Consider the following 13,397-nt stretch of genomic DNA (forward strand, 5'->3'; position numbering starts at 1 on the left):
CAGTCGAGGTTATACACGAGATTGGATGAATGTCCCTGTTGGACGAAAGAGTTGGACGAACGATCGGGATGATTTGTACAGGCGTTGTAAATTAAGTGCGAGGGAGATTTCAGTTGGCGATAATTATTCGTCGGATACCTGGATTGCTTTGGAATTATATTTTACTCTTTTACGTATACAATATTTAAGTTTATTGGAAAATGTTTCGGATAAGAATTGAACAGACCTACATTTTATAGGTTAGGTGGATCAAATCGAAATCACCGCGTTGATCAAATCAATTTCAAACAAGAAATGACGAACGTTTCCTCGAACGAGCATTCGGTTTGTCCTCTGTTCCATCTCCACAGTAGCCCTGACCCCTCGCCCCACTGTTTGCCGTTGTTGCGACAACGGCGTCACGTGTCAATTCGCATTATTACTATTTGTCGAAGAGCGGTGGCCGAAGGGACAGCAGCGACCCTCCGTGGGAAAAGCCAACACAAACAGAACAAAGTAGAGATAGATAAAGTGGCGCTAGCGTCGCCCCCTCGACTCTCCACACTCTTCCCCCCTTTAATCCGAGGATTGACTCGTGTCACTTATTAATATTTTATGCAAACACCATGATTTAAGGGCACGCGGCCACGTTTGCGTGGCGGCCTATTGCGAGGAGACGATAACCGTGGCCGCGACAACGGTTTTATCCGTTGGCTTCATCGCTGCTCGAATCGCATTACGTCTTGATTCAGGGATGGAGAGATCCGTGCTGCGTAGATCCTCTTTACGGCTTCATCCCCTGGCGAGAGATCGGTGGATAAAGGCGTATGTATGTACGATATGCGAGATACGATCGACGATTAAATAGATTAGAGGGGGAGAGGGGAAGGGGAGAGGAAGTTGGACTGGTTGTTGTTGGTTAAATTGAAATTGATCTTGTAAATGATTGTGCGATCGCGATTTCGTAGCATTAAATTTAAAAACGCGTACTGATATTTTTTATAATCTTACTTGAATTGTAATTCCATTTTGGAATATTTAAATAAGATTTTCGATCTTTATACGAGATGGAAACGATTTTAAAAATTCGAAAAAATATCTATATTTCTATATAGATAAAATATGCTTAAAATAACGAACAAAGATAAAAACGATTACAATTAATTTTAAAATATTTATTAATGCGTTATACATGTAATTTGATATTATTGTAATTTTCTTATTTTCCTTTGAATTAATTTTACACAAAAGACACTTCATATCGTAAATATATGAAACTAAAAATTAAAAAGTAAATCAAAATGCTTACTAAATTTTTCTCATCGTATCGTCTAGTTCTCTAATTTTCGATCCCTTTTCTATTCTACAGAAGATCGTCGATGGCGAGGGCTAAATCTGCAAGCCAAAACGAATCAAAGTAATCCTACTCGACGCGTTCTCGAAAAACCCCCTTTCCTTAGCGAGTCACCGTGGAGGAGGGAGGGGGTCAGAGCATCGAGAAAAGGGCCAAAGACGGTCGATGAGCATTTCGCAAATGGATCTGTCTCTTTTCTCCCTCTTTCCACTTCTCCTCCCTGTCTCTTACTTTTTACCCTCCTTTTTCCATCCGTATCTCGGTGGAAGCGATGGTTCACCACCGATGTCTCTCTCTTTCTCCTTTTTCTATATACGGGGTGTTAATACATTCCTAGACCTGTGTATAATCTTTTTTCTCAATTTATAATAAAAGTATAAAAATTTATTCCATTATCGTTGAATCGTAAAAGCCAAGTTAAATTAAATTGATTTTAGATTTTTTATCTTTGCAACTATAGAATCATAATAAATATGTTTGAAGAATCAATTCTAAAAATCAAAACAAACAGAAAAATACCCATCAAAGTTTATTTATCGAGTTACTTCAATCCTTTACAAACAGCCCACGAATTTTTGTATTAATTCATGTATTCATTGTTTGATACCCAGAATAGATCCTCTAAAGGCGTTCCACGAGTATATTAACACCCTGTATATACTCTGCATTCTTATCGCCTCTCTCTTCCTTCCTCTTCGACGTTCCACCGTTACCAACCGTGTCGTATCTTTTTTGCCAACCTCTTTAGTCTATCCTTCTTTCATTGTCCGTTTCTCTCGTGGAACGAGCCACTTACGTGGGAGGAGGGGGAAGAGGAGGGGGGAGGGGGAGAAGGACAGAGCCCTCGCGGCTGTCCTTCGAGGAGCCCTCGACGCTTTAAATTGCTGATGAGCATTTTTAGATTGGTTACGTTAAGTGAATTGGTACATAGGCGGCGCTGTGTTCTCCCGATAAAAGTCTTTAATGAATCCGAGAGGAAGATGGCACCGGCACGACCGCGATAGCAGCGCTGCCACGGGACGATATAGTATAACCTATCCGATTACGTGCGATACAAATTATTATCGATACGCAAAGACCAAGATTTTTATAATAGAGCGATCTTCTCGTTTCGAATATATGAAAGAATAAAATTCTTTGGTAAAATTACAAAAAGTTTAAAGTTTTTGCAGATAATTTTGATAATAAAAATATATAAATTATCTGGATAATGCAAGATTTTTGTAGGGAAAAGAAATATGCAGTGAATTTACGTAAAAGCGATGTTTTGTTAAAAATGCACGAATTGCCGTCGATCTAGAATGCCAAAGATTGATTTATAATGAAGTAGAGATTAATTTTTACAAAGTCAATCGACTAAGTAATAATCGTCTGCTACAAAATTTAGCAACTGTATAAAAATATGTATAACTCTAAATGGTAAAATATCCATCAAATCTCATCTCGATCCCATTTGGAACAATATCACAAAATTAATCCAATCAAACGCGTCTCTATCATTCAATCCCTCCCCCCTTCCTCCCAATCAACGAACGAAAGAAGTCCAACGAGAAAACCTCTTTCACACTATCAAAACACATCCTCGCCCTATCCCACGTCAACCATAATGACATGTTCTCGGATGAAAACAGTAGCTTCGTCACGGTGCATTCTTTAACCTCAACACGTCCTCCTCCTCTTCCTTCCAGGCGAGAATTGCTTCTCTCTCGCGCCACCAGATGTCCATAGTGAATCACGCTGGATGATAGATGGCGGCCCACCGATATTATCTCAGGTGACGAAGTCACGCATGCACGGCTCACGCAGTCACGCGTGCCGATGTCGTAACGAGGTTGGCCCACGGTCGAAGGTGTAGGTGGGTTTGGTTTATCTCGAGGCTCGCACCTCTCGTGGCCGAGTTGATCGAGAAAGAGAAGGAAGAAAGAGAGAGAGAAAGTGGGCGTTCTGAAAGAAACGCTTAACGAACTGACGACGACATTATTGTTGTTGCTCGCATTCGGCCGACTACCTCCTTTTATCGGATGAGGCCAGGAGGCGCAGACCGATGTCCCGGCGATTTTCTCTTCGTCCCTTCGTCCGCCTGGGCCGGGAAGAAAGGGTGCAAGAGAAAACAGTAGGAGTGGGGCCACGATTTCGCTCTAATGCCGACGAGAGAGGGTTTTAATTAACTCGCGCTCTCGACTATCTACCCCTTGCTTTCATCCTGGTATTTACGTGTGTCAGCGGCTTCTCGCCAACTTGTGCCACCTTCTCACTAGGAAAAAGTCAAAGTTTCCTCGGGGACTTGACGATCGTGCTGACGAGTCGTGGTTTGCAAGTTTAGTTTGGGTCGAGATTGTCGAAAGTGATAATCGGAGGTAGTGATGGGATCGAGTGCTTCTTTCTGATTAGGAAAAAAGTTTTGAAATTAAGCGAGGAATCGGATGGAATTTGGTCAATTTGGTTGTAGAGATTTATCAAAGATGGCGATTAGAGTGATGGAATCGAGTGCTTTTTTTTAACTAGGAAAAAAGATTCGAAGTTGAAAGAAGAATAGTCAAAATTCTACTGATGAATCATGATTTAGAATTTGAGTGTGAATTTGAGTGTGTAAATTAAAACTATAATAATAAATGGCAATTAGAATTAGTGATGGAGAACGAGTATTTGTTCTTTAATAATTTTTAACAAACTATGATGTAGTACATTTTATTATACGTATAAAATAAAAAAAGAATTTATGAAATATTAGCATTGAAAAATATGATAAATTGTTAGATTAAAGTTAAATTAGTCTTTAAACTCATTCAAATTATTCAATTTAACTCTTTTTCTTTTTTTTTTATCGAAATAGAATTCCTATATTCTTAGATATAGAAAATAACCGATCAAAATTTCAAATATTCCAAATCTTCGTTATAAATTTTTATTTTTTAACTATAACAGATAATTCGATCTATGTGATGTTATTACAACATTCCTTCCATTACGGAATAATCAAAATAACTAACTAATATAAAAAATGTGTTTAACGAATCCCGATACAATTACATTCCGCGAATACGAATTGAAACTCTATTCACGAGCATAATCAACGAAATTTCCATTAAATTCGCCTCGTTTCATACATATTCACCATAAGAAGAACGCTTAACCTAAACCGGTCGAATGGTATGCCCGCGCGTAATATTGCGAGTCACGTCGCAACGTTTCGAGCGGGCGCGCGATAAATTCACGGAATAAATGCCGATATAGAAAACACAGGACGCAGCGCGTGGTACACGTGTGCGGTTTTGTATCGACGGATCCCAAGGATCGATCAGCGTTAGGTGATTGATCGCTGACACGCAATGACTCATCGCGATTACCGTGACTGCATTGTTGCGGGAGAAAAAAAAAAGGTTTCGACGATAAGGAGCGTATTGGTCGCCATTCAACGTGGCTCTCCATCGAACGTGGCCCAACGTTTGCCCCTTTCATGCTGCTTCGTCCGCCTGACGTCTACATTCAGGCAACAAGTGAGGTTATGTTGAGTATGTTCTGTAATACGTGTCTTGAAAGGAGGGATACTTTCTTTTTCTACGTTACATTTAATATTTCGAGAACTCGTTTGATCTTAAAGATCAAGAAGGAATAAAATTTTTTAGAGTTTTTCTTTTTCAATTTTTCGAAATTTATGTGTAATAGTAAATGTATGATACGAGAAGCATTGATAACACTCGACGCTCAAATATAATTTATATTTCGTGAAATATGTTCAATAATCGTTTAATTGCAATTGCATTTATTCACTTTCGAAGCATTCGTATTATATTGCACAATAACTTTGAAAGATTATTATATCTAACCTAATCTGATTCAAACCCGATATAAACCATCAGAAATCGGAAAATAAATAAATTGTATTAATTTATCGAATCAAACTTAAATAAATTTAATATTAATCTGATCTAACCTAAAACTATTTTTTCGTTTTTAACAGTATTTTTCATTTTTTCTAATAACAAGTAATTATTATACATCTTCAAAATAACTTTTAATTCAACTTAAACTAACTACTTGAAGAAAAAAAAATCGAAATACCGTTACATATCAACCAAATCTCTGTCCCTAACCTACGAATCACTTCGAAATGATCGGTTGGCAAATTGATTAAGGGCAAAATATGGCGCGACGCCTTCTTCCCCACTCGCGACACGCTCGTGACAGCCGAGGTGAAACAGAATGGTGAGAAGCTTTATGCGAATATCCGATCCAGTCTTTTGCTCTTCTCCAAAGGGGATGAATTCACCGTGGAAAATATGTCAATCACTTGCCGCTACCCTTACCCGCGTGCCACGCTCTGATTGACATCGTTTCGCATCTGTTCCCGAATCCGCGTGCACGTTTGTCTGGCTTTGTTGTTAACGAGGTACAGCCACTGCCTTTCTCTCGATACGCGTTCTCTCTTTCCAACGATCCAAATTGCATCGCGCCGTGTATATAACACTGCGTACAGACACGATTATTCGAGTTTCTGCTACTGAACGACAGAGAGAGAGAGAGAGCAGAGTCGTATTGTCTGAACTGTTTCTCGAGGAGACACTTGGATGTGGCGAGCATAGGGTTTTCTGCGCATGAGTGCAAATTGACACGTGTCGATACCCGAAATTAGGCGTATGAAAAAGTTAGGTTATATAAAGAAAATTTTGTTTCGTGTGAATGATCGTAGATTTTTTTTTATTGTTTAATATGTTTGGTTTGGCTCGAAAGTGACGAAATTTCTCTCTTTCGAATTTTGTAATGTCATTATTATAAAATAGAATTTTAAGGATTTATTTATTAAATCTTACGTGTCCATTTCTCTTATAAAATAATTATTAGTTAATCGTTCTTTCTTTTCGTTCTTCAAGATACAATAAATAAGACTCGATATACAACATGAAATATCATATCCAAAAAAAAAAAAAAAGAATTTTGCTTGTCTTGCAATTAAAAGGAGACGAACAAAGCCATAATAGTCAATCACGTAATACACTTTGCAGAGATGGCGTTACGTCTCGCGCAAACTTCTCAAGGAACCTGGAATCAAAATGCAACATTATCGAGCACCAAAACATTACAAAAAAAAAAAACTCCTTCCATCTCCGTTACAATTAAAATCGCACGAGGCCAGTGGCGAGGCCGAGATCAAGTGCCCGTTTCGCTCGACGATATTTTTTTCCAAACGCCTAACAGGGGGTCATCTCCCCATCTAGCTAACTCTTACATTTGTCACTTTGTTAATCCCTATTAGATCAGGCCGGATTTCAAACCTTTCCCCTCCGGCTACGTGCTCTTGCGTGGCGAAGAGTAAGCTCGTTTGAAAAGTGAGCACACGCCCCGCGGTGTCCTGTCGAACACTCGAGCAGAGAGAGAAAGAGAGAGAGAGAGAAAGACATCCTCTGCCCCTTCCTCCTCGCAGAGATCCATCGAAGTTTCGTGCAGGCTCGCCCTGTTCCGGATGACGTGCGCGACGAGTCGTGTGATCGCTTGAAAAAGCTCGTCGAGCGGAGGTTAATCTTATGAACGATCGCCGTTGAAGCGATTGAAAAGGAAGGGGTTGAGCGTCGAGGATATCGGTGATTATTGGTTTGTGCAGATTTTTGGAAATATCGTAGACACCCTTTTCTATATTTTTATAAATTTAGTTTTCTTTGTAAGATGAAATTTATTATTCGTTTAGGATGGATAAATTTTTTAGATTAGTTTTTTTATACAATTAAGAAATTTATTTTATGGTAAATCAAATTTATAATACAAAAATTCGAAAATAAGAAAAATATCTTATTATCCAAAACAAAAATAATAATTTTGTTTCATGAACCATTATAAAGATATAAATCCTTTAATGAAGCAATCAATCAATTAAAGTTTCCATAGTATTTTTAAATAATTATTGTCTCATTACATTTCAATTATTATTTGTCATCTGGAAAGTATTTCCAAAGCAAATTATGATACAAAATACGAAGATACCTTGATACCTTTAAATACACAAAATAAATATATATTCTTTACATATTTTTATTAAAATCAAATTCTTTTCAAAACAGATGAATTTTCTTACGCGTATTATAATTTTCCGATAGTATCTAAGAATTTCAAGAAACAGACCGATAAACGGAACATCGAAAAGAGCCATATCCATCGACGTGGCCGTGTCCTTCGGCTTGTCCGTGCGAAACGGACAAGCTGCAGGCGGGCCAGCGACACGTCCTAATACCCATCGTGAGTTACTAATCCTTTAAACGGATTACCAATTAAACGTGTCGCCCTGTTCCATAGGCTGAGAGACACGGGGCGAGGCGAATATAGAGGCGAGTGTGAGATCGGGGCCTAAGTTTGAAATCTCTCCGCCAGAGGTCTGGTTGATAGTTTTTGGCGGCGCCAAATCTCTCGTTACGTAGGGTGTAACGTTTCACAAATCTGGGACCGGGATAGATCTCCCTTTCGTGCGATTAAACCAGGGGTGGCAACGCATATTTACAGTCACATTGTATCGCGAAACTTGACACCTCTATTCGTCCATCTTGCAGTTAAAAAGTATGTTTATATGGATGAAATACGTCGCAGACATTAAAACAAATTATTATATTATATTAAATTATATACGTATAAAAGCACAATAGGACTATTCAAATGCTTAAAAAGATTTTATTAAGTTTACATACGCACGATCAGTATTCATTGCACCACGAATGTACGATACTCGTATTATCATATATAAGAAGCCTGACTCGTCAACCGAGTTAAAAATTCTTTCGTTCGTATTTACATATTTGACCATTAAGAAATGATTCAGAAATTCTAAAAAAAAAAAAAAAAAATCACCGTTTAACAATTGCTCGCCATTCAAAGAAAACACCTGACAAAATACTTAAAACCATCCATCCAAAACGGGCCCAACTGGTAAAACACTTCGAGACATTGCTCGAACGAGATCGAACGATCAATCACGATAAGTAAGCTCGAGAGCAATACGTCCCGTAATGGGCGGAAGAACGATCGAAAATACGAGCAGAAAGATCGTTCCTCGGGGCGCACGTACGCAGCGGAGGGAACACGTGTAACGCATGATCGTTGAACGAAGGAACGAGGGAATGCGGGAGATGGCCGAGGTAAGGTTAGGTTTTGCGATTGCTTGTCGTCGCTGGCATCGTCGCGAGCGGAACACGCGGCCAAGCGGAATGTTATCGCGCCTGTATCGTCCGCCGCCTTTCATTACCATTCGTGCCTCGATTCGTCCCACTGAAAAACATTGTTTGATTTATCGCCGTGTCTCGCATAGCCCTGTGACGTTATATATACATATACTCCGCTCGCCCATTCTCCACGGTTCGGACGCGAAATAATAATAAATCGGTGGAGAGATTTTAGGATCGTTATTTTCCATTTTGTTTAGAGTTTTGTACGCGAAGAATTCGCGAAAATGTGTGCATTTCTGTGTTTTGGAATGTAAGGGTATTTTGATCCTTGGAAAATGCGCGAATCTAACCTAATATTTATTATGAGATACGTGAAAAATATATAAATATTAATCTATCGATATTGCCAATAAACGATTGCTCGGAATATTCTTATTTAATATTTTAACGTGCTACGTAACATTTGTAACATTATATATTATGATAAGTTTGATACTGTATTGTATATGATCGATTCAAATTCGTATCGAGAGTATTATTTATTTTTTAATTTTTCCTTTTTGAACTGTCTTTGAATTAAACATCAAGAGAATCATCTCGATATTACTCTTATAAAATATAACAATGCAATAATTGCGAAAACGAAAATTATTAAGAAAAAGTAATAAATGATTCTAAAATATACTTTTAACAATATTCATGTTCCTTGATTCTAAGCTGAAAAGAAAAGCAATCGTCCACAATTCTTAAAGCATCGTAATCCATCAAATCCCTTTTAAGAACGGTTTAATCGCCCTCGAAACAACGTATCATAACCGAAAAAGAGCGTTACCGCCCTCGCGGTTACGTTTGCCTATTATTACATCGAAATCTCTGATCTGAGAGTGTTCACGATCGATACACGATAAAAGTAGGCCAGGTGGTCGGTGGCCAGCTGATTGATGGCCGGTGAGGGAAGTTTAGCGCGTTCGAAGTGCCGATAATTTCTAGCTCGGTTCCTGTCCTCGTTATTTAAGGGAACCGATCTGATACGCTTCCCGTTTCGAGCAGGTTGTATCGATAGATCGATCGATCGTTGGGGCACATTCGAGGCGAATTTTTTTTTCTTTTTTTTTTTTTTTTACGAATTAAAGAATTTGGAAATCATTACGGTACCGAGCCGATTTCTTTTGCGGACCAGGTTGCAACTGCCAGGTTGCACCTTTTATTACAGGTATACAGTATTGGTCAAAAGTTTGACCAATATATTATTGATCGAGAAATTTATTATTAATTATCGATAATTTATATTGCGCTTATTATTTGAAATATTTTTTAATCTCTTATATTTTATCATATTGGATCGTATGATATATAATATTGAAATGTCGAAATAATATGGGTAAATGTATAGAGTGTCCGAATTAAATGTAATCTTTTTAAATGGAATCATTATAATTTTTAATTATTTTCTGTAAATATTAGTAATAGTAATAAGTTCTTTATGTTGAAAAATCAGTTGTAAAACATTTTACAAACTTAATTGTATCTAATTAAAACTTACATTAAAATTATATACAGATTCATTCGTAGAATTCACCTTCTTTTCTTTTTTATTACTTTACTGACACGAATAAAGGTGACAAACAATCGAACCGTTTAATACAACAATATGAATATTTACTTGCAAGTTTGTTTAGAAATAAGCAAACTTAATATATCGTTTTATAAATGAATCTGAGTTATTTGCAAGTAAAATTTGCAAAGATTAGAATATAACGAAACAAATTTAAATATGAAACAACAAACGCAGTAGGATTCTATCCAAAACTCTTGAACGATAATGTATAAAACCCCTTGGCGTCTATCTATCCCCATATCTTACATAAGAATATAAATATATATAATCTGATGCAGGACCGTTCGAAAACGCTGGAAGCAGTTAAACGATCAATTTTCTGGGGAACGTGAATGGAATCGAGCGGAGGCCTCCTCTCTCGATCGTTGCAACGGAAAAAAGAAACGGTTTGGATCATTAAGGATCGCTCGATTTAAAGTGATTTTTATCGAGGGTTTGAAATATATATAGCTAAAATAAAGAACGTGTGCGTATGTGTGAGTATATCGGGGAATCAATAGTTGTAAAGAATATGAGAATCAAAAATTCGTTTGTTTGATTTTTCTATATTTGAAGCGGGCTTATCGAATAACTAATTTCCGGTTCGCTTCCTATTCCAGGATTTATTTGGAAATCGTCGAACAATGTTTGGAATCGTTTTTGGGAATAAAAAGGTTTCATTCTATTTTAATAATATTTATTTTAAGGGATTTAATAAATAATAAAATTATTTTATCTCGAAAGCACAATATTCATAGAATATAGAATAATAATATCTTTTATATCTTATATTTTCAACCAATTAATTTATTTTTCATGATTGATTTCTTTCTTCTTTTGAATTAGGAAATTTGCTTAATTTGTTTTGATTCGTATTTTTAGATTTTATCACTGTAATTATAGATTGGTCTCACGAGTATTTGATTTTTTTTAAAAAAATTTAATACATTGGATAATATATTAGATATTGGATATCGATGTAAATGGATCATTCGTTGCACAATCTATTATTTTTTCTATTTTATTTATTCTCAAATTCTCTTGTAATAAGTGATCAAGCAATTTGAAAAAATAAAAAAATTATCAGTACCACGTTATAGATCCATCTGCATCTGCATTTAAAAACAACGAAGGTATTCAAAATTATCTATCATACTCGCGAAACTTCATTAAAAAAATTTGTTCAAAGATATCTTTCACATTTGCACAAACATTCGTTCAAATCGCAATTCTAGATAAATTTTTCCGCAAAAATAGCGTCCAATTATTTTCACGGACCAATTCAAAATATTAATAGACTCGTCGAACCGCAACAATTATTCCTAACCTCAACTTTCTAATTCGTCCCGCCGATAGATCGTTTCGATTTGTTCCATTAGCAGAGAAACGGAGGTGCACTTGACGCTGTTATAACGCAAACACACGTAAACACGGGGTGGATATAGCGAGTGGCAGGCTACGAGTTAAACTAATCGCGAGCGAACAAGATAGATGTAACGACCGAACCACGGCTAATGTCAATAATGCGGGTATCTATGATATCCGTAATTAGTCGCGTCGGTAATATCGTGCTATTTCAGCGCGGATTTCCACCATTACAATTCGATGCCCACACGTTCATGTTCGCTAAATTATCTCGTTATAATGTATAAATAAATCGTCTGCTGTTTAAAATTATCGACTGGTAAGCGTGAGGATAACTTTATTCAATCTAATGTGTTTTGTTCATTTTATCCCTCGCAAGGAAATCACGGTCGTAATTTGTTTGGAAAATTTTTAATAAATATTCGTTAATATTAAAAAATTTCAGGAGATATAATTCTAATTGTTATATCTTACTTTTTTATTTTTAATAATCATACTAAGAATAAAGTATGGCCAATAATTTTAAAATGTATGTTCACGAGCAGTTGCTTAATAATTGTTATATGTAAATTCCTGTGTTTTTACGAACACACGTATAATTGTTCGTACGAAATTTTTTATTGACTCCTCTTCTTCGTCTGTCATCGTTGAGATTCAATAACGTTTAAATTGTTCTCGATAACTTTGTAGAAACCTGTTCTCAGTGCTAAACGCCTCCGGAAATTCGAATCGAAACGTCGCCTGGAACGCGTACAATTCCGACAACGTTTCACCTTTTTTCGATCGATGATCCACGATCACGTTTTTGTTCCAGTGCCGCGGTTTAAGTTTCAATTTTTATTCTCCTGTCAATATTTTTTTTCAATCATTTACATATTATTTTCATTAATATGTAACAATTTGAAACCCATCTGAAATTACATAAATCCTACATATCCGAATAATATAGATATAATATAGACTTTTTTTCTATTTATCATTTTCAATAAACTTATAAATGTAAAAATTTATTATTATGTATCAAAACTACATCTTCAATCTATTAATTAATAGTTACGTGGCGCTAGTATCACTAGTATACCATGTTAAAAAGTATCGTGAAAAAGATATTAACTTGAATATTAATTTGAAACGATTTCAAGAATTAACGAAATATACATTTTGCTACATTTCTGCAGTAGAAATATTTCTCTAACGAATAATTAAATAAATCGGTTAAACAAAGATACAAGGTACTTAGTTAATAGTCACGTGGCGCTAGTGTCGCGTCACCAAGCCGTCATAGCACAGATATCGAAGCGTTCGGTCGTAAATCTCGCGTAACTCGAAGAAAGAATTTACATAGCAGGGTGGAACGATCGAGAAACGAGTCGGTTCTCACGTGAGGACACGCGTTTCGGTCCGTCTGCCTCCGGATGACGGACGTATGCGATCGAGCCACCTTTTCTTCTCGTTCTTCTCGTTGCATTAATTATCCTCTGGCCGAATAAAGGAAGAAGCTAAAGGAGAATATTCAAATCGGGGATCTGGAAGAAGAGTATCCTTGCGTTTCAAATGGATATTTTGGTATGGTAAAATATTCCCGATAGTTCGGTAATTGGATTTATTTGTATGTACTGATGGGTCCGAGAGTGGAGGATGTTAAGATGTTGAATATTAAGAGCGGTTGGACGTGGATCGTTAAGTGGATCGAGGATCGAGTTATTCAGAAATCGTAGAATTTGGAATGGAATTTGGGGTTTGAGAATTTAGATTTAGTATTTGAAAATTTACAATTTTTTTCAAAATTTATTGGAACTTATATTTTTCGATTGGTAATCAAAAAAAAAAAAAAAATCAACAAAAATCAACATTAGAACGTTAGATAAAAGATCATTCACTTTTGCAATAACCATAAATGTGATGCAGATGCGAAGATGTGCTCTTGAAATAATTTACATTTCCATTGCATCAATTT

General features: G+C 36.5%; 1 protein-coding gene across 4 annotated transcripts in view; it reads left to right on the forward strand.

The window, feature by feature from the left end:
* Positions 1-13,397, forward strand: part of LOC107997157 (uncharacterized) — a 91,301-nt gene that overhangs the window by 24,590 nt on the left and 53,314 nt on the right. The window contains exon 3 of one of the 4 annotated variants that reach the window (XR_009831771.1): positions 10,375-11,672. The exons of 2 other annotated variants lie outside the window; for them this stretch is intronic. The gene's annotated coding sequence lies outside the window, so the exon portion shown is untranslated. Of the gene's footprint in view, positions 1-1,348; positions 3,945-10,374; positions 11,673-13,397 lie in introns of those variants that run through there. One more of the 4 variants, XR_009831770.1, reaches the window with a different exon arrangement.

This window comes from Apis cerana, linkage group LG11, assembly GCF_029169275.1.
Source record: "Apis cerana isolate GH-2021 linkage group LG11, AcerK_1.0, whole genome shotgun sequence".
Classification (NCBI taxonomy): domain Eukaryota; kingdom Metazoa; phylum Arthropoda; class Insecta; order Hymenoptera; family Apidae; genus Apis; species Apis cerana.